The sequence below is a fragment of the Oncorhynchus mykiss genome, chromosome 16, assembly GCF_057628025.1.
Source record: "Oncorhynchus mykiss isolate SJ-2025 chromosome 16, ASM5762802v1, whole genome shotgun sequence".
NCBI classification, from domain to species: domain Eukaryota; kingdom Metazoa; phylum Chordata; class Actinopteri; order Salmoniformes; family Salmonidae; genus Oncorhynchus; species Oncorhynchus mykiss.
In genome coordinates this window covers 40,102,687-40,124,605 of record NC_143037.1, presented here as the reverse complement: position 1 = coordinate 40,124,605, position 21,919 = coordinate 40,102,687, and the positions used below count along the sequence as shown (strand labels likewise).

The following is a 21,919-nucleotide window of genomic DNA, read 5'->3' as shown; positions in this document are numbered from 1 at the left end:
GGAGCTTCCCGTCAGGGTAAGAGTGACAACAGGTTTCCACATGTCAAAATGGGGGAAATCTTAGCAAATGGCTTAATGGTTATTCATGAGAATCGTGTTGTTGTATTGTTGAGTGTATCATGGGATCTCACCTGAAATCTGTGGCTTGACTACAAACCTGTAACCTATGCTACTGTGGCCTATAGAGCTAGAAGGCTGGATAACCAGGTGTGTAAAGGTGTGAAGTGGGACAGATGGCCTGCAGTCCTATCCCAAATGGACAACTAATCCCTATGTACTTGCGGAGATCTGAGAGGATGCGATTGGTATAAGAAACACGACTAAACTTCAACCTCCGGAGGGGTCAAAAAAATGCATTTTCGTTGTCGGCAGGATTTGAACCTGCGCAGGAAGATCCTAATGGATTTCTAGTCCATCGCCTTAACCACTCGGCCACGACACCATTGACAGAAGAAAACAAGCTTGTTAGGAGTGAATGGGCCAACAGGCATAGCCTACAGAAAGTGAAATTTAACAACTGAAAGATAATGCAGTAACTCATTATAATGCAATAACACAAAATGTTCCCCTCATTCATTTGTTATTAAGTCCAGCTGTTTTCTTATTTAACCTTGATCTTTGCTCAGCTCCAGAAGGTCTGCATTTGAGAGTGTTTATTATGAATTGTTATTTCACTGTGTGAAGTTGTTATTTCATCATTCTTATTATTACTGCTGAGCAGCATGACTCCTGAGAGGCACTAAAAAACTGTCAGAAGTGGGATTTGAACCCACGCCTCCATGGGAGACTGCGACCTGAACGCAGCGCCTTAGACCGCTCAGCCATCCTGACTACAGCACAGTAACTGGGTATCGGGTTAAAGTGTATGCGGTAAAAGTAGAAATATGAACAACGCTCTAAAATCACCACAGAGACCAGAACAACTATGCACGATACTGACTTGCACTTTCAATAGTCATTTGTTTTTATAAATTAAAAAGTCCAGTCATTGATTTAACCTCAATATGGCCTTCAATGGTAAAGAGTAGTAAATCGTCATTGAATGAGCGCTAAACTGGCATCAGAATATGGCCATTCTGATATAAATGATAAAATTCCTCAGATAAGACTGAAAAAGTGTCTGGAAATATCAGCAACCATCAGGGTAAGAGTGACAACAGGTCCACATGGGGGAAATCCTTACAAATGGCTTAATGAGTAATTTCAACGCAATCGTGTTATTATTTATTTTTAGGGTTTAACAAGGCAGCTCACCTGTGACTTGACATTAGATGCGGCGACTTTGATTACCCTGCAGACGATATTTTTGTTCTTCCCGCCAATACAATCCACTGACAACGACCGACGAGTTCTGCGTTCCGAGATTATTTTTGTTATTTGCCTGTTTGGGGCCCGCCTGTGAAATTGCGCGATTCTTGCAATTCTCTTTCAGCCTCTCATCAACTAGCTGTTTTTGCAGAATATTAAAAATACGATAGTTATTCACTACTCATATTAACTAGGTGTCATTTACGTTACCTTAAAATTAAGTCATTTATTTTTCAACTGGATTTTACAAAGGTGCATGACATGCAGGCGCTAAAAAGTTGTCAGGAGGGGGTTTCAAACCATGCCTATAGGGGAGTCTGCGACCTGAATGACTTAATGGTTATTTTCAATGCAATCAAGTTTTTTATTTTTCTTTTAGGGTTTAACAAGGTTTCTCACCTGTTACCTGTGGCTTGACTTTAGATGTGGCCAGTTTGATTACCCTGCAGACTATAAGAGTGTCTTCAGAATATGGCCAATTTGACATGAATTTAAAAATGCCTCAGATAGGACCAAAAAAGTGTCTGGAGCTTCCCGTCAGGGTAAGAGTGACAACAGGTTTCCACATGTCAAAATGGGGGAAATCTTAGCAAATGGCTTCATGGTTATTCATGAGAATCGTGTTGTTGTATTGTTGAGTGTATCATGGGATCTCACCTGAAATCTGTGGCTTGACTACAAACCTGTAACCTATGCTACTGTGGCCTATAGAGCTAGAAGGCTGGATAACCAGGTGTGTAAAGGTGTGAAGTGGGACAGATGGCCTGCAGTCCTATCCCAAATGGACAACTAATCCCTATGTACTTGCGGAGATCTGAGAGGATGCGATTGGTATAAGAAACACGACTAAACTTCAACCTCCGGAGGGGTCAAAAAAATGCATTTTCGTTGTCGGCAGGATTTGAACCTGCGCAGGAAGATCCTAATGGATTTCTAGTCCATCGCCTTAACCACTCGGCCACGACAACTATGACAGAAGAAAGCAGGCTTGTTAGGAGTGAATGGGCCAACAGGCATAGCCTACAGAAAGTGAAATTTAACAACTGAAAGATAATGCAGTAACTCATTATAATGCAATAACACAAAATGTTCCCCTCATTCATTTGTTATTAAGTCCAGCTGTTTTCTTATTTAACCTTGATCTTTGCTCAGCTGCAGAAGGTCTGCATTTGAGAGTGTTTATTATGAATTGTTATTTCACTGTGTGAAGTTGTTATTTCATCATTCTTATTATTACTGCTGAGCAGCATGACTCCTGAGAGGCACTAAAAAACTGTCAGAAGTGGAATTTGAACCCACGCCTCCATGGGAGACTGCGACCTGAACGCAGCGCCTTAGACCGCTCGGCCATCCTGACTACAGCACAGTAACTGGGTATCGGGTTAAAGTGTATGCGGTAAAAGTAGAAATATGAACAACGCTCTAAAATCACCACAGAGACCAGAACAACTATGCATGATACTGACTTGCACTTTCAATAGCCATTTGTTTTTATAAATTAAAAAGTCCAGTCATTGATTTAACCTCAATATGGCCTTCAATGGGAAAGAGTAGTAAATCGTCATTGAATGAGCGCTAAACTGGCATCAGAATATGGCCATTCTGATATAAATGATAAAATTCCTTAGATAAGACTGAAAAAGTGTCTGGAAATATCAGCAACCATCAAGGTAAGAGTGACAACAGGTCCACATGGGGGAAATCCTTACAAATGGCTTAATGGGTCATTTCAACGCAATCGTGTTATTATTTATTTTTAGGGTTTAACAAGGCAGCTCACCTGTGACTTTACATTAGATGCGGCGACTTCGATTACCCTGCAGACGATATTTTTGTTCTTCCCGCCAATACAATCCACTGACAACGACCGACGAGTTCTGCGTTCCGAGATTATTTTTGTTATTTGCCTGTTTGGGGCCCGCCTGTGAAATTGCGCGATTCTTGCAATTCTCTTTCAGCCTCTCATCAACTAGCTGTTTTTGCAGAATATTAAAAATACGATAGTTATTCACTACTCATATTAACTAGGTGTCATTTACGTTACCTTAAGTCATTTATTTTTTAACTGGATTTTACAAAGGTGCATGACATGCAGGCGCTAAAAAATTGTCAGGAGGGGGTTTCAAACCATGCCTATAGGGGAGTCTGCGACCTGAATGACTTAATGGTTATTTTCAATGCAATCAAGTTTTTTCTTTTTCTTTTAGGGTTTAACAAGGTTTATCACCTGTTACCTGTGGCTTGACTTTAGATGTGGCCAGTTCGATTACCCTGCAGCCTAAGAGTGTCTTCAGAATATGGCCAATTTGACATGAATTTAAAAATGCCTCAGATAGGACCAAAAAAGTGTCTGGAGCTTCCCGTCAGGGTAAGAGTGACAACAGGTTTCCACATGTCAAAATGGGGGAAATCTTAGCAAATGGCTTAATGGTTATTCATGAGATTCGTGTTGTTGTATTGTTGAGTGTATCATGGGATCTCACCTGAAATCTGTGGCTTGACTACAAACCTGTAACCTATGCTACTGTGGCCTATAGAGCTAGAAGGCTGGATAACCAGGTGTGTAAAGGTGTGAAGTGGGACAGATGGCCTGCAGTCCTATCCCAAATGGACAACTAATCCCTATGTACTTGCGGAGATCTGAGAGGATGCGATTGGTATAAGAAACACGACTAAACTTCAACCTCCGGAGGGGTCAAAAAAATGCATTTTCGTTGTCGGCAGGATTTGAACCTGCGCAGGAAGATCCTAATGGATTTCTAGTCCATCGCCTTAACCACTCGGCCACGACACCATTGACAGAAGAAAACAAGCTTGTTAGGAGTGAATGGGCCAACAGGCATAGCCTACAGAAAGTGAAATTTAACAACTGAAAGATAATGCAGTAACTCATTATAATGCAATAACACAAAATGTTCCCCTCATTCATTTGTTATTAAGTCCAGCTGTTTTCTTATTTAACCTTGATCTTTGCTCAGCTCCAGAAGGTCTGCATTTGAGAGTGTTTATTATGAATTGTTATTTCACTGTGTGAAGTTGTTATTTCATCATTCTTATTATTACTGCTGAGCAGCATGACTCCTGAGAGGCACTAAAAAACTGTCAGAAGTGGGATTTGAACCCACGCCTCCATGGGAGACTGCGACCTGAACGCAGCGCCTTAGACCGCTCAGCCATCCTGACTACAGCACAGTAACTGGGTATCGGGTTAAAGTGTATGCGGTAAAAGTAGAAATATGAACAACGCTCTAAAATCACCACAGAGACCAGAACAACTATGCACGATACTGACTTGCACTTTCAATAGTCATTTGTTTTTATAAATTAAAAAGTCCAGTCATTGATTTAACCTCAATATGGCCTTCAATGGTAAAGAGTAGTAAATCGTCATTGAATGAGCGCTAAACTGGCATCAGAATATGGCCATTCTGATATAAATGATAAAATTCCTCAGATAAGACTGAAAAAGTGTCTGGAAATATCAGCAACCATCAGGGTAAGAGTGACAACAGGTCCACATGGGGGAAATCCTTACAAATGGCTTAATGAGTAATTTCAACGCAATCGTGTTATTATTTATTTTTAGGGTTTAACAAGGCAGCTCACCTGTGACTTGACATTAGATGCGGCGACTTTGATTACCCTGCAGACGATATTTTTGTTCTTCCCGCCAATACAATCCACTGACAACGACCGACGAGTTCTGCGTTCCGAGATTATTTTTGTTATTTGCCTGTTTGGGGCCCGCCTGTGAAATTGCGCGATTCTTGCAATTCTCTTTCAGCCTCTCATCAACTAGCTGTTTTTGCAGAATATTAAAAATACGATAGTTATTCACTACTCATATTAACTAGGTGTCATTTACGTTACCTTAAAATTAAGTCATTTATTTTTCAACTGGATTTTACAAAGGTGCATGACATGCAGGCGCTAAAAAGTTGTCAGGAGGGGGTTTCAAACCATGCCTATAGGGGAGTCTGCGACCTGAATGACTTAATGGTTATTTTCAATGCAATCAAGTTTTTTATTTTTCTTTTAGGGTTTAACAAGGTTTCTCACCTGTTACCTGTGGCTTGACTTTAGATGTGGCCAGTTTGATTACCCTGCAGACTATAAGAGTGTCTTCAGAATATGGCCAATTTGACATGAATTTAAAAATGCCTCAGATAGGACCAAAAAAGTGTCTGGAGCTTCCCGTCAGGGTAAGAGTGACAACAGGTTTCCACATGTCAAAATGGGGGAAATCTTAGCAAATGGCTTCATGGTTATTCATGAGAATCGTGTTGTTGTATTGTTGAGTGTATCATGGGATCTCACCTGAAATCTGTGGCTTGACTACAAACCTGTAACCTATGCTACTGTGGCCTATAGAGCTAGAAGGCTGGATAACCAGGTGTGTAAAGGTGTGAAGTGGGATAGATGGCCTGCAGTCCTATCCCAAATGGACAACTAATCCCTATGTACTTGCGGAGATCTGAGAGGATGCGATTGGTATAAGAAACACGACTAAACTTCAAACTCCGGAGGGGTCAAAAAAATGCATTTTCATTGTCGGCAGGATTTGAACCTGCGCTGGAAGATCCTAATGGATTTCTAGTCCATCGCCTTAACCACTCGGCCACGACAACGTCGACAGAAGAAAACAGGCTTGTTAGGAGTGAATGGGCCAACAGGCATAGCCTACAGAAAGTGAAATTTAACAACTGAAAGATAATGCAGAAACTCATTATAATGCAATAACACAAAATGTTCCCCTCATTCATTAGTTATTAAGTCCAGCTGTTTTCTTATTTAACCTTGATCTTTGCTCAGCTGCAGAAGGTCTGCATTTGAGAGTGTTTATTATGAATTGTTATTTCACTGTGTGAAGTTGTTATTTCATCATTCTTATTATTACTGCTGAGCAGCATGACTCCTGAGAGGCACTAAAAAGCTGTCAGAAGTGGGATTTGAACCCACGCCTCCATGGGAGACTGCGACCTGAACGCAGCACCTTAGACCGCTCGGCCATCCTGACTACAGCACAGTAACTGGGTATCGGGTTAAAGTGTATGCGGTAAAAGTAGAAATATGAACAACGCTCTAAAATCACCACAGAGACCAGAACAACTATGCACGATACTGACTTGCACTTTCAATAGTCATTTGTTTTTATAAATTAAAAAGTCCAGTCATTGATTTAACCTCAATATGGCCTTCAATGGGAAAGAGTAGTAAATCGTCATTGAATGAGCGCTAAACTGGCATCAGAATATGGCCATTCTGATATAAATGATAAAATTCCTCAGATAAGACTGAAAAAGTATCTGGAAATATCAGCAGCCATCAGGGTAAGAGTGACAACAGGTCCACATGGGGGAAATCCTTACAAATGGCTTAATGAGTCATTTCAACGCAATCGTGTTATTATTTATTTTTAGGGTTTAACAAGGCAGCTCACCTGTGACTTGACATTAGATGCGGCGACTTTGATTACCCTGCAGACGATATTTTTGTTCTTCCCGCCAATACAATCCACTGACAACGACCGACGAGTTCTGCGTTCCGAGATTATTTTTGTTATTTGTCTGTTTGGGGCCCACCTGTGAAATTGCGCGATTCTTGCAATTCTCTTTCAGCCTCTCATCAACTAGCTGTTTTTGCAGAATATTAAAAATACGATAGTTATTCACTACTCATATTAACTAGGTGTCATTTACGTTACCTTAAGTAATTTATTTTTCAACTGAATTTTACAAAGGTGCATGACATGCAGGCGCTAAAAAATTGTCAGGAGGGGGTTTCAAACCATGCCTATAGGGGAGTCTGCGACCTGAATGACTTAATGGTTATTTTCAATGCAATCAAGTTTTTTCTTTTTCTTTTAGGGTTTAACAAGGTTTCTCACCTGTTACCTGTGGCTTGACTTTAGATGTGGCCAGTTCGATTACCCTGCAGCCTAAGAGTGTCTTCAGAATATGGCCAATTTGACATGAATTTAAAAATGCCTCAGATAGGACCAAAAAAGTGTCTGGAGCTTCCCGTCAGGGTAAGAGTGACAACAGGTTTCCACATGTCAAAATGGGGGAAATCTTAGCAAATGGCTTCATGGTTATTCATGAGAATCGTGTTGTTGTATTGTTGAGTGTATCATGGGATCTCACCTGAAATCTGTGGCTTGACTACAAACCTGTAACCTATGCTACTGTGGCCTATAGAGCTAGAAGGCTGGATAACCAGGTGTGTAAAGGTGTGAAGTGGGACAGATGGCCTGCAGTCCTATCCCAAATGGACAACTAATCCCTATGTACTTGCGGAGATCTGAGAGGATGCGATTGGTATAAGAAACACGACTAAACTTCAACCTCCGGAGGGGTCAAAAAAATGCATTTTCGTTGTCGGCAGGATTTGAACCTGCACAGGAAGATCCTAATGGATTTCTAGTCCATCGCCTTAACCACTCGGCCACGACAACTTTGACAGAAGAAAACAAGCTTGTTAGGAGTGAATGGGCCAACAGGCATAGCCTACAGAAAGTGAAATTTAACAACTGAAAGATAATGCAGTAACTCATTATAATGCAATAACACAAAATGTTCCCCTCATTCATTTGTTATTAAGTCCAGCTGTTTTCTTATTTAACCTTGATCTTTGCTCAGCTCCAGAAGGTCTGCATTTGAGAGTGTTTATTATGAATTGTTATTTCACTGTGTGAAGTTGTTATTTCATCATTCTTATTATTACTGCTGAGCAGCATGACTCCTGAGAGGCACTAAAAAACTGTCAGAAGTGGGATTTGAACGCACGCCTCCATGGGAGACTACGACCTGAACGCAGCGCCTTAGACCGCTCGGCCATCCTGACTACAGCACAGTAACTGGGTATCGGGTTAAAGTGTATGCGGTAAAAGTAGAAATATGAACAACGCTCTAAAATCACCACAGAGACCAGAACAACTATGCACGATACTGACTTGCACTTTCAATAGTCATTTGTTTTTCATAAATTAAAAAGTCCAGTCATTGATTTAACCTCAATATGGCCTTCAATGGGAAAGAGTAGTAAATCGCCATTGAATGAGCGCTAAACTGGCATCAGAATATGGCCATTCTGATATAAATGATAAAATTCCTCAGATAAGACTGAAAAAGTGTCTGGAAATATCAGCAACCATCAGGGTAAGAGTGACAACAGGTCCACATGGGGGAAATCCTTACAAATGGCTTAATGGGTCATTTCAACGCAATTGTGTTATTATTTATTTTTAGGGTTTAACAAGGCAGCTCACCTGTGACTTGACATTAGATGCGGCGACTTCGATTACCCTGCAGACGATATTTTTGTTCTTCCCGCCAATACAATCCACTGACAACGTCCGACGAGTTCTGCGTTCCGAGATTATTTTTGTTATTTGCCAGTTTGGGGGCCGCCTGTGAAATTGCGCAATTCTTGCAATTCTCTTTCAGCCTCTCATCAACTAGCTGTTTTTGCAGAATATTAAAAATACGATAGTTATTCACTACTCATATTAACTAGGTGTCATTTACCTTACCTTAAGTCATTTATTTTTCAACTGGATTTTACAAAGGTGCATGACATGCAGGCGCTAAAAAGTTGTCAGGAGGGGGTTTCAAACCATGCCTATAGGGGAGTCTGCGACCTGAATGACTTAATGGTTATTTTCAATGCAATCGAGTTTTTTCTTTTTCTTTTAGGGTTTAACAAGGTTTCTCACCTGTTACCTGTGGCTTGACTTTAGATGTGGCCAGTTCGATAACCCTGCAGACTATAAGAGTGTCTTCAGAATATGGCCAATTTGACATGAATTTAAAAATGCCTCAGATAGGACCAAAAAAGTGTCTGGAGCTTCCCGTCAGGGTAAGAGTGACAACAGGTTTCCACATGTCAAAATGGGGGAAATCTTAGCAAATGGCTTAATGGTTATTCATGAGAATCGTGTTGTTGTATTGTTGAGTGTATCATGGGATCTCACCTGAAATCTGTGGCTTGACTACAAACCTGTAACCTATGCTACTGTGGCCTATAGAGCTAGAAGGCTGGATAACCAGGTGTGTAAAGGTGTGAAGTGGGATAGATGGCCTGCAGTCCTATCCCAAATGGACAACTAATCCCTATGTACTTGCGGAGATCTGAGAGGATGCGATTGGTATAAGAAACACGACTAAACTTCAACCTCCGGAGTGGTCAAAAAAATGCGTTTTCATTGTCGGCAGGATTTGAACCTACGCAGGAAGATCCTAATGCATTTCTAGTCCATCACCTTAACCACTCGGCCACGACAACATTGACAGAAAAAAACAGGCTTGTTAGGAGTGAATGGGCCAACAGGCATAGCCTACAGAAAGTGAAATTTAACAACTGAAAGATAATGCAGTAACTCATTATAATGCAATAACACAAAATGTTCCCCTCATTCATTTGTTATTAAGTCCAGCTGTTTTCTTATTTAACCTTGATCTTTCCTCAGCTCCAGAAGGTCTGCATTTGAGAGTGTTTATTATGAATTGTTATTTCACTGTGTGAAGTTGTTATTTCATCATTCATATTATTACTGCTGAGCAGCATGACTCCTGAGAGGCACTAAAAAACTGTCAGAAGTGGGATTTGAACCCACGCCTCCATGGGAGACTGCGACCTGAACGCAGCGCCTTAGACCGCTCGGCCATCCTGACTACAGCACAGTAACTGGGTATCGGGTTAAAGTGTATGCGGTAAAAGTAGAAATATGAACAACGCTCTAAAATCACCACAGAGACCAGAACAACTATGCACGATACTGACTTGCACTTTCAATAGTCATTTGTTTTTCATAAATTAAAAAGTCCAGTCATTGATTTAACCTCAATATGGCCTTCAATGGGAAAGAGTAGTAAATCGCCATTGAATGAGCGCTAAACTGGCATCAGAATATGGCCATTCTGATATAAATGATAAAATTCCTCAGATAAGACTGAAAAAGTGTCTGGAAATATCAGCAACCATCAGGGTAAGAGTGACAACAGGTCCACATGGGGGAAATCCTTACAAATGGCTTAATGGGTCATTTCAACGCAATTGTGTTATTATTTATTTTTAGGGTTTAACAAGGCAGCTCACCTGTGACTTGACATTAGATGCGGCGACTTCGATTACCCTGCAGACTATATTTTTGTTCTTCCCGCCAATACAATCCACTGACAACGTCCGACGAGTTCTGCGTTCCGAGATTATTTTTGTTATTTGCCAGTTTGGGGGCCGCCTGTGAAATTGCGCAATTCTTGCAATTCTCTTTCAGCCTCTCATCAACTAGCTGTTTTTGCAGAATATTAAAAATACGATAGTTATTCACTACTCATATTAACTAGGTGTCATTTACGTTACCTTAAGTCATTTATTTTTCAACTGGATTTTACAAAGGTGCATGACATGCAGGCGCTAAAAAGTTGTCAGGAGGGGGTTTCAAACCATGCCTATAGGGGAATCTGCGACCTGAATGACTTAATGGTTATTTTCAATGCAATCAAGTTTTTTCTTTTTCTTTTAGGGTTTAACAAGGTTTCTCACCTGTTACCTGCGGCTTGACTTTAGATGTGGCCAGTTCGATTACCCTGCAGACTATAAGAGTGTCTTCAGAATATGGCCAATTTGACATGAATTTAAAAATGCCTCAGATAGGACCAAAAAAGTGTCTGGAGCTTCCCGTCAGGGTAAGAGTGACAACAGGTTTCCACATGTCAAAATAAGGGAAATCTTAGCAAATGGCTTAATGGTTATTCATGAGAATCGTGTTGTTGTATTGTTGAGTGTATCATGGGATCTCACCTGAAATCTGTGGCTTGACTACAAACCTGTAACCTATGCTACTGTGGCCTATAGAGTTAGAAGGCTGGATAACCAGGTGTGTAAAGGTGTGAAGTGGGACAGATGGCCTGCAGTCCTATCCCAAATGGACAACTAATCCCTATGTACTTGCGGAGATCTGAGAGGATGCGATTGGTATAAGAAACACGACTAAACTTCAACCTCCGGAGGGGTCAAAAAAAAGCATTTTCATTGTCGGCAGGATTTGAACCTGCACAGGAAGATCTTAATGGATATCTAGTCCATCGCCTTAACCACTCGGCCACGACAACGTTGACAGAAGAAAACAGGCTTGTTAGGAGTGAATGGGCCAACAGGCATAGCCTACAGAAAGTGAAATTTAACAACTGAAAGATAATGCAGTAACTCATTATAATGCAATAACACAAAATGTTCCCCTCATTCATTTGTTATTAAGTCCAGCTGTTTTCTTATTTAACCTTGATCTTTGCTCAGCTCCAGAAGGTCTGCATTTGAGAGTGTTTATTATGAATTGTTATTTCACTGTGTGAAGTTGTTATTTCATCATTCTTATTATTACTGCTGAGCAGCATGGCTCCTGAGAGGCACTAAAAAACTGTCAGAAGTGGGATTTGAACACACGCCTCCATGGGAGACTGCGACCTGAACGCAGCGCCTTAGACCGCTCGGCCATCCTGACTACAGCACAGTAACTGGGTATCGGGTTAAAGTGTATGCGGTAAAAGTAGAAATATGAACAACGCTCTAAAATCACCACAGAGACCAGAACAACTATGCACGATACTGACTTGCACTTTCAATAGTCATTTGTTTTTATAAATTAAAAAGTCCAGTCATTGATTTAACCTCAATATGGCCTTCAATGGGAAAGAGTAGTAAATCGCCATTGAATGAGCGCTAAACTGGCATCAGAATATGGCCATTCTGATATAAATGATAAAATTCCTCAGATAAGACTAAAAAAGTGTCTGGAAATATCAGCAACCATCAGGGTAAGAGTGACAACAGGTCCACATGGGGGAAATCCTTACAAATGGCTTAATGGGTCATTTCAACGCAATCGTGTTATTATTTATTTTTAGGGTTTAACAAGGCAGCTCACCTGTGACTTGACATTAGATGCGGCGACTTCGATTACCCTGCAGACGATATTTTTGTTCTTCCCGCCAATACAATCCACTGACAACGACCGACGAGTTCTGCGTTCCGAGATTATTTTTGTTATTTGCCTGTTTGGGGCCCGCCTGTGAAATTGCGCGATTCTTGCAATTCTCTTTCAGCCTCTCATCAACTAGCTGTTTTTGCAGAATATTAAAAATACGATAGTTGTTCACTACTCATATTAACTAGGTGTCATTTACGTTACCTTAAGTCATTTATTTTTCAACTGGATTTTACAAAGGTGCATGACATGCAGGCGCTAAAAAGTTGTCAGGAGGGGGTTTCAAACCATGCCTATAGGGGAGTCTGCGACCTGAATGACTTAATGGTTATTTTCAATGCAATCGAGTTTTTTCTTTTTCTTTTAGGGTTTAACAAGGTTTCTCACCTGTTACCTGTGGCTTGACTTTAGATGTGGCCAGTTCGATAACCCTGCAGACTATAAGAGTGTCTTCAGAATATGGCCAATTTGACATGAATTTAAAAATGCCTCAGATAGGACCAAAAAAGTGTCTGGAGCTTCCCGTCAGGGTAAGAGTGACAACAGGTTTCCACATGTCAAAATGGGGGAAATCTTAGCAAATGGCTTAATGGTTATTCATGAGAATCGTGTTGTTGTATTGTTGAGTGTATCATGGGATCTCACCTGAAATCTGTGGCTTGACTACAAACCTGTAACCTATGCTACTGTGGCCTATAGAGCTAGAAGGCTGGATAACCAGGTGTGTAAAGGTGTGAAGTGGGATAGATGGCCTGCAGTCCTATCCCAAATGGACAACTAATCCCTATGTACTTGCGGAGATCTGAGAGGATGCGATTGGTATAAGAAACACGACTAAACTTCAACCTCCGGAGGGGTCAAAAAAAAGCATTTTCGTTGTCGGCAGGATTTGAACCTGCGCAGGAAGACCCTATTGGATTTTTAGTCCATCGCCTTAACCACTCGGCCACGACAACGTTGACAGAAGAAAACAGGCTTGTTAGGAGTGAATGGGCCAACAGGCATAGCCTACAGAAAGTGAAATTTAACAACTGAAAGATAATGCAGTAACTCATTATAATGCAATAACGCAAAATGTTCCCCTCATTCATTTGTTATTAAGTCCAGCTGTTTTCTTATTTAACCTTGATCTTTGCTCAGCTCCAGAAGGTCTGCATTTGAGAGTGTTTATTATGAATTGTTATTTCACTGTGTGAAGTTGTTATTTCATCATTCTTATTATTACTGCTGAGCAGCATGACTCCTGAGAGGCACTAAAAAACTGTCAGAAGTGGGATTTGAACCCACGCCTCCATGGGAGACTGCGACCTGAACGCAGCGCCTTAGACTGCTCGGCCATCCTGACTACAGCACGGTAACTGGGTATCGGGTTAAAGTGTATGCGGTAAAAGTAGAAATATGAACAACGCTCTAAAATCACCACAGAGACCAGAACAACTATGCACGATACTGACTTGCACTTTCAATAGTCATTTGTTTTTATAAATTAAAAAGTCCAGTCATTGACTTAACGTCAATATGGCCTTCAATGGGAAAGAGTAGTAAATCGTCATTGAATGAGCGCTAAACTGGCATCAGAACATGGCCATTCTGATATAAATGATAAAATTCCTCAGATAAGACCGAAAAAGTGTCTGGAAATATCAGCAACCATCAGGGTAAGAGTGACAACAGGTCCACATGGGGGAAATCCTTACAAATGGCTTAATGAGTCATTTCAACGCAATCGTGTTATTATTTATTATTAGGGTTTAACAAGGCAGCTCACCTGTAACTTCAAATCAAATCAAATCAAATGTTATTTGTCACATACACATGGTTAGCAGATGTTAATGCGAGTGTAGCGAAATGCTTGTGCTTCTAGTTCCGACAATGCAGTAATAACCAACAAGTAATCTAACTAACAATTCCAAAACTACTGTCTTGTACACAGTGTAAGGGGATAAAGAATATGTACATAAGGATATATGAATGAGTGATGGTACAGAGCAGCATAGACAAGATACAGTAGATGGTATCGAGTACAGTATATACATATGAGATGAGTATGTAAACAAAGTGGCATAGTTAATTAAAGTGGCTAGTGATACATGTATTACATAAGGATACAGTCGATGATATAGAGTACAGTATATACGTATGCATATGAGATGAATAATGTAGGGTAAGTAACATTATATAAGGTAGCATTGTTTAAAGTGGCTAGTGATATATTTACATCATTTCCCATCAATTCCCATTATTAAAGTGGCTGGAGTTGAGTCAGTGTCAGTGTGTTGGCAGCAGCCACTCAATGTTAGTGGTGGCTGTTTAACAGTCTGATGGCCTTGAGATAGAAGCTGTTTTTCAGTCTCTAAGGTCCCAGCTTTGATGCACCTGTACTGACCTCGCCTTCTGGATGATAGCGGGGTGAACAGGCAGTGGCTCGGGTGGTTGATGTCTTTGATGATCTTTATGGCCTTCCTGTGACATCGGGTGGTGTAGGTGTCCTGGAGGGCAGGTAGTTTGCCCCCGGTGATGCGTTGTGCAGACCTCACTACCCTCTGGAGAGCCTTACGGTTGAGGGCGGAGCAGTTGCCGTACCAGGCGGTGATACAGCCCGCCAGGATGCTCTCGATTGTGCATCTGTAGAAGTTTGTGAGTGCTTTTGGTGACAAGCCGAATTTCTTCAGCCTCCTGAGGTTGAAGAGGCGCTGCTGCGCCTTCTTCACAATGCTGTCTGTGTGAGTGGACCAATTCAGTTTGTCTGTGATGTGTATGCCGAGGAACTTAAAACTTGCTACCCTCTCCACTACTGTTCCATCGATGTGGATAGGGGGGTGTTCCCTCTGCTGTTTCCTGAAGTCCACAATCATCTCCTTAGTTTTGTTGACGTTGAGTGTGAGGTTATTTTCCTGACACCACACTCCGAGGGCCCTCACCTCCTCCCTGTAGGCCGTCTCGTCGTTGTTGGTAATCAAGCCTACCACTGTTGTGTCGTCCGCAAACTTGATGATTGAGTTGGAGGCGTGCGTGGCCACGCAGTCGTGGGTGAACAGGGAGTACAGGAGAGGGCTCAGAACGCACCCTTGTGGGGCCCCAGTGTTGAGGATCAGCGGGGAGGAGATGTTGTTGCCTACCCTCACCACCTGGGGGCGGCCCGTCAGGAAGTCCAGTACCCAGTTGCACAGGGCGGGGTCGAGACCCAGGGTCTCGAGCTTGATGACGAGCTTGGAGGGTACTATGGTGTTGAATGCCGAGCTGTAGTCAATGAACAGCATTCTCACATAGGTATTCCTCTTGTCCAGATGGGTTAGGGCAGTGTGCAGTGTGGTTGAGATTGCATCGTCTGTGGACCTATTTGGGCGGTAAGCAAATTGGAGTGGGTCTAGGGTGTCAGGTAGGGTGGAGGTGATATGGTCCTTGACTAGTCTCTCAAAGCACTTCATGATGACGGAAGTGAGTGCTACGGGGCGGTAGTCGTTTAGCTCAGTTACCTTAGCTTTCTTGGGAACAGGAACAATGGTGGCCCTCTTGAAGCATGTGGGAACAGCAGACTGGTATAGGGATTGATTGAATATGTCCGTAAACACACCGACCAGCTGGTCTGCGCATGCTCTGAGGGCGCGGCTGGGGATGCCGTCTGGGCCTGCAGCCTTGCGAGGGTTAACACGTTTAAATGTCTTACTCACCTCGGCTGCAGTGAAGGAGAGAACGCATGTTTTCGTTGCAGGCCGTGTCAGTGGCACTGTATTGTCCTCAAAGCGGGCAAAAAAGTTATTTAGTCTGCCTGGGAGCAGGACATCCTGGTCCGTGACTGGGCTGGATTTCTTCCTGTAGTCCGTGATTGACTGTAGACCCTGCCACATGCCTCTTGTGTCTGAGCCGTTGAATTGAGATTCTACTTTGTCTCTGTACTGACGCTTAGCTTGTTTGATAGCCTTGCGGAGGGAATAGCTGCGCTGTTTGTATTCGGTCATGTTACCAGACACCTTGCCCTGATTAAAAGCAGTGGTTCGCGCTTTCAGTTTCACGCGAATGCTGCCATCAATCCACGGTTTCTGGTTAGGGAATGTTTTAATCGTTGCTATGGGAACGACATCTTCAACGCACGTTCTAATGAACTCGCACACCGAATCAGCGTATTCGTCAATGTTGTTGTCTGACGCAATACGAAACATGTCCCAGTCCACGTGATGGAAGCAGTCTTGGAGTGTGGAGTCAGCTTGGTCGGACCAGCGTTGGACAGACCTCAGCGTGGGAGCCTCTTGTTTTAGTTTCTGTCTGTAGGCAGGGATCAACAAAATGGAGTCGTGGTCAGCTTTTCCGAAAGTGGGGCGGGGCAGGGCCTTATATGCGTCGCGGAAGTTAGAGTAACAATGATCCAAGGTCTTTCCACCCCTGGTTGCGCAATCGATATGCTGATAAAATTTAGGGAGTCTTGTTTTCAGATTAGCCTTGTTAAAATCCCCAGCTACAATGAATGCAGCCTCCGGATAAATGGTTTCCAGTTTGCAAAGAGTCAAATAAAGTTCATTCAGAGCCATCGATGTGTCTGCTTGGGGGGGGATATATACGGCTGTGATTATAATCGAAGAGAATTCTCTTGGTAGATAATGCGGTCTACATTTGATTGTGAGGAATTCTAAATCAGGTGAACAGAAGGATTTGAGTTCCTGTATGTTTCTTTCATCACACCATGTCACGTTAGCCATAAGGCACACGCCCCCGCCCCTCTTCTTACCAGAAAGATGTTTGTTTCTGTCTGCGCGATGCGTGGAGAAACCCGTTGGCTGCACCGCCTCGGATAGCGTCTCTCCAGTGAGCCACGTTTCCGTGAAGCAAAGAACGTTACAGTCTCTGATGTCCCTCTGGAATGCTATCCTTGCTCGGATTTCATCAACCTTGTTGTCAAGAGACTGGACATTGGCAAGAAGAATGCTAGGGAGTGGTGCACGGTGTGCCCGTCTCCGGAGTCTGACCAGAGACCGCCTCGTTTCCCTCTTTTTCGGAGTCGTTTTTTTGGGTCGCTGCATGGGATCCGCTCCGTTGTCCTGTTTGTAAGGCAGAACACAGGATCCGCGTCACGAAAAACATATTCTTGGTCGTACTGATGGTGAGTTGACGCTGATCTTATATTCAGTAGTTCTTCTCGACTGTATGTATTGAAACCTAAGATGACAAGGGGTATTAATGTAAGAAATAACACGTAAAAAAACAAAAAACTGCATAGTTTCATAGGAACGCGAAGCGAGGCGGCCATCTCTGTCGGCGCCGGAAGTACTTGACATTAGATGCGGCGACTTCGATTACCCTGCAGACTATATTTTTGTTCTTCCCGCCAATACAATCCACTGACAACGACCGACGAGTTCTGCGTTCCGAGATTATTTTTGTTATTTGCCTGTTTGTGGCCCGCCTGTGAAATTGCGCGATTCTTGCAATTCTCTTTCAGCCTCTCATCAACTAGCTGTTTTTGCAGAATATTAAAAATACGATAGTTATTCACTACTCATATTAACTAGGTGTCATTTACATTACCTTAAGTCATTTATTTTTCAACTGGATTTTACAAAGGTGCATGACATGTAGGCGCTAAAAAGTTGTCAGGAGGGGGTTTCAAACCATGCCTATAGGGGAGTCTGCGACCTGAATGACTTAATGGTTATTTTCAATGGAATCAAGTTTTTTCTTTTTCTTTTAGGGTTTAACAAGGTTTCTCACCTGTTACCTGTGGCTTGACTTTAGATGTGGCCAGTTCAATTACCCTGCAGACTATAAGAGTGTCTTCCGAATATGGCCAATTTGACATGAATTTAAAAATGCCTCAGATAGGACCAAAAAAGTGTCTGGAGCTTCCCGTCAGGGTAAGAGTGACAACAGGTTTCCACATGTCAAAATGGGGGAAATCTTAGCAAATGGCTTAATGGTTATTCATGAGAATCGTGTTGTTGTATTGTTGAGTGTATCATGGGATCTCACCTGAAATCTGTGGCTTGACTACAAACCTGTAACCTATGCTACTGTGGCCTATAGAGCTAGAAGGCTGGATAACCAGGTGTGTAAAGGTGTGAAGTGGGATAGATGGCCTGCAGTCCTATCCCAAATGGACAACTAATCCCTATGTACTTGCGGAGATCTGAGAGGATGTGATTGGTATAAGAAACACGACTAAACTTCAACCTCCGGAGGGGTCAAAAAAATGCATTTTCGTTGTCGGCAGGATTTGAACCTGTGCAGGAAGTTCCTAATGGATTTCTAGTCCATCGCCTTAACCACTCGGCCACGACAACGTTGAAAGAAGAAAACAGGCTTGTTAGGAGTGAATGGGCCAACAGGCATAGCCTACAGAAAGTGAATTTTAACAACTGAAAGATAATGCAGTAACTCATTATAATGCAATAACACAAAATGTTCCCCTCATTCATTTGTTATTAAGTCCAGCTGTTTTCTTATTTAACCTTGATCTTTGCTCAGCTCCAGAATGTCTGCATTTGAGAGTGTTTATTATGAATTGTTATTTCACTGTGTGAAGTTGTTATTTCATCATTCTTACTGCTGAGCAGCATGACTCCTGAGAGGCACTAAAATACTCTCAGTAGTGGGTTTTGAACCCACGCCTCCATGGGAGACTGCGACCTGAACGCAGCGCCTTAGACCGCTCGGCCATCCTGACTACAGCACAGTAACTGGGTATCGGGTTAAAGTGTATGCGGTAAAAGTAGAAATATGAACAACGCTCTAAAATCACCACAGAGACCAGAACAACTATGCACGATACTGACTTGCACTTTCAATAGTCATTTGTTTTTATAAATTAAAAAGTCCAGTCATTGATTTAACCTCAATATGGCCTTCAATGGGAAAGAGTAGTAAATCGTCATTGAATGAGCGCTAAACTGGCATCAGAATATGGCCATTCTGATATAAATGATAAAATTCCTCAGATAAGACTGAAAAAGTGTCTGGAAATATCAGCAACCATCAGGGTAAGAGTGACAACAGGTCCACATGGGGGAAATCCTTACAAATGGCTTAATGGGTCATTTCAACACAATCGTGTTATTATTTATTTTTAGGGTTTAACAAGGCAGCTCACCTGTGACTTGACATTAGATGCGGCGACTTCGATTACCCTGCAGACGATATTTTTGTTCTTCCCGCCAATACAATCCACTGACAACGACCGACGAGTTCTGCGTTCCGAGATAATTTTTGTTATTTGCCTGTTTGGGGCCCGCCTGTGAAATTGCGCGATTCTTGCAATTCTCTTTCAGCCTCTCATCAACTAGCTGTTTTTGCAGAATATTAAAAATACGATAGTTATTCACTACTCATATTAACTAGGTGTCATTTACGTTACCTTAAGTCATTTATTTTTCAACTGGATTTTACAAAGGTGAATGACATGCAGGCGCTAAAAAATTGTCAGGAGGGGGTTTCAAACCATGCCTATAGGGGAGTCTGCGACCTGAATGACTTAATGGTTATTTTCAATGCAATCAAGTTTTTTATTTTTATTTTAGGGTTTAACAAGGTTTCTCACCTGTTACCTGTGGCTTGACTTTAGATGTGGCCAGTTCGATTACCCTGCAGCCTAAGAGTGTCTTCAGAATATGGCCAATTTGACATGAATTTAAAAATGCCTCAGATAGGACCAAAAAAGTGTCTGGAGCTTCCCGTCAGGGTAAGAGTGACAACAGGTTTCCACATGTCAAAATGGGGGAAATCTTAGCAAATGGCTTAATGGTTATTCATGAGAATCGTGTTGTTGTATTGTTGAGTGTATCATGGGATCTCACCTGAAATCTGTGGCTTGACTACAAACCTGTAACCTATGCTACTGTGGCCTATAGAGCTAGAAGGCTGGATAACCAGGTGTGTAAAGGTGTGAAGTGGGATAGATGGCCTGCAGTCCTATCCCAAATGGACAACTAATCCCTATGTACTTGCGGAGATCTGAGAGGATGCGATTGGTATAAGAAACACGACTAAACTTCAACCTCCGGAGGGGTCAAAAAAAAGCATTTTCGTTGTCGGCAGGATTTGAACCTGCGCAGGAAGACCCTATTGGATTTTTAGTCCATCGCCTTAACCACTCGGCCACGACAACGTTGACAGAAGAAAACAGGCTTGTTAGGAGTGAATGGGCCAACAGGCATAGCCTACAGAAAGTGAAATTTAACAACTGAAAGATAATGCAGTAACTCATTATAATGCAATAACGCAAAATGTTCCCCTCATTCATTTGTTATTAAGTCCAGCTGTTTTCTTATTTAACCTTGATCTTTGCTCAGCTCCAGAAGGTCTGCATTTGAGAGTGTTTATTATGAATTGTTATTTCACTGTGTGAAGTTGTTATTTCATCATTCTTATTATTACTGCTGAGCAGCATGACTCCTGAGAGGCACTAAAAAACTGTCAGAAGTGGGATTTGAACCCACGCCTCCATGGGAGACTGCGACCTGAACGCAGCGCCTTAGACTGCTCGGCCATCCTGACTACAGCACAGTAACTGGGTATCGGGTTAAAGTGTATGCGGTAAAAGTAGAAATATGAACAACGCTCTAAAATCACCACAGAGACCAGAACAACTATGCACGATACTGACTTGCACTTTCAATAGTCATTTGTTTTTATAAATTAAAAAGTCCAGTCATTGACTTAACGTCAATATGGCCTTCAATGGGAAAGAGTAGTAAATCGTCATTGAATGAGCGCTAAACTGGCATCAGAACATGGCCATTCTGATATAAATGATAAAATTCCTCAGATAAGACCGAAAAAGTGTCTGGAAATATCAGCAACCATCAGGGTAAGAGTGACAACAGGTCCACATGGGGGAAATCCTTACAAATGGCTTAATGAGTCATTTCAACGCAATCGTGTTATTATTTATTATTAGGGTTTAACAAGGCAGCTCACCTGTAACTTCAAATCAAATCAAATCAAATGTTATTTGTCACATACACATGGTTAGCAGATGTTAATGCGAGTGTAGCGAAATGCTTGTGCTTCTAGTTCCGACAATGCAGTAATAACCAACAAGTAATCTAACTAACAATTCCAAAACTACTGTCTTGTACACAGTGTAAGGGGATAAAGAATATGTACATAAGGATATATGAATGAGTGATGGTACAGAGCAGCATAGACAAGATACAGTAGATGGTATCGAGTACAGTATATACATATGAGATGAGTATGTAAACAAAGTGGCATAGTTAATTAAAGTGGCTAGTGATACATGTATTACATAAGGATACAGTCGATGATATAGAGTACAGTATATACGTATGCATATGAGATGAATAATGTAGGGTAAGTAACATTATATAAGGTAGCATTGTTTAAAGTGGCTAGTGATATATTTACATCATTTCCCATCAATTCCCATTATTAAAGTGGCTGGAGTTGAGTCAGTGTCAGTGTGTTGGCAGCAGCCACTCAATGTTAGTGGTGGCTGTTTAACAGTCTGATGGCCTTGAGATAGAAGCTGTTTTTCAGTCTCTAAGGTCCCAGCTTTGATGCACCTGTACTGACCTCGCCTTCTGGATGATAGCGGGGTGAACAGGCAGTGGCTCGGGTGGTTGATGTCTTTGATGATCTTTATGGCCTTCCTGTGACATCGGGTGGTGTAGGTGTCCT

General features: G+C 42.0%; 4 non-coding genes across 4 annotated transcripts; all 4 read right to left on the bottom strand.

Moving 5' to 3' along the window:
• Positions 1 to 2,194: 2,194 nt before the first annotated feature.
• Positions 2,195 to 2,276, bottom strand: trnas-aga (transfer RNA serine (anticodon AGA)). The gene has a single exon. It is a non-coding gene; the product is annotated as a tRNA-Ser (tRNA).
• A 7,621-nt stretch (positions 2,277 to 9,897) lies between these two features.
• Positions 9,898 to 9,980, bottom strand: trnal-cag (transfer RNA leucine (anticodon CAG)). Its single transcript has one exon. It is a non-coding gene; the product is annotated as a tRNA-Leu (tRNA).
• Positions 9,981 to 13,166: 3,186 nt separating this feature from the next.
• On the bottom strand, positions 13,167 to 13,248 carry trnaf-aaa (transfer RNA phenylalanine (anticodon AAA)). Its single transcript has one exon. It is a non-coding gene; the product is annotated as a tRNA-Phe (tRNA).
• Positions 13,249 to 20,302: 7,054 nt separating this feature from the next.
• Positions 20,303 to 20,384, bottom strand: trnaf-aaa (transfer RNA phenylalanine (anticodon AAA)). Its single transcript has one exon. It is a non-coding gene; the product is annotated as a tRNA-Phe (tRNA).
• Positions 20,385 to 21,919: the final 1,535 nt, after the last annotated feature.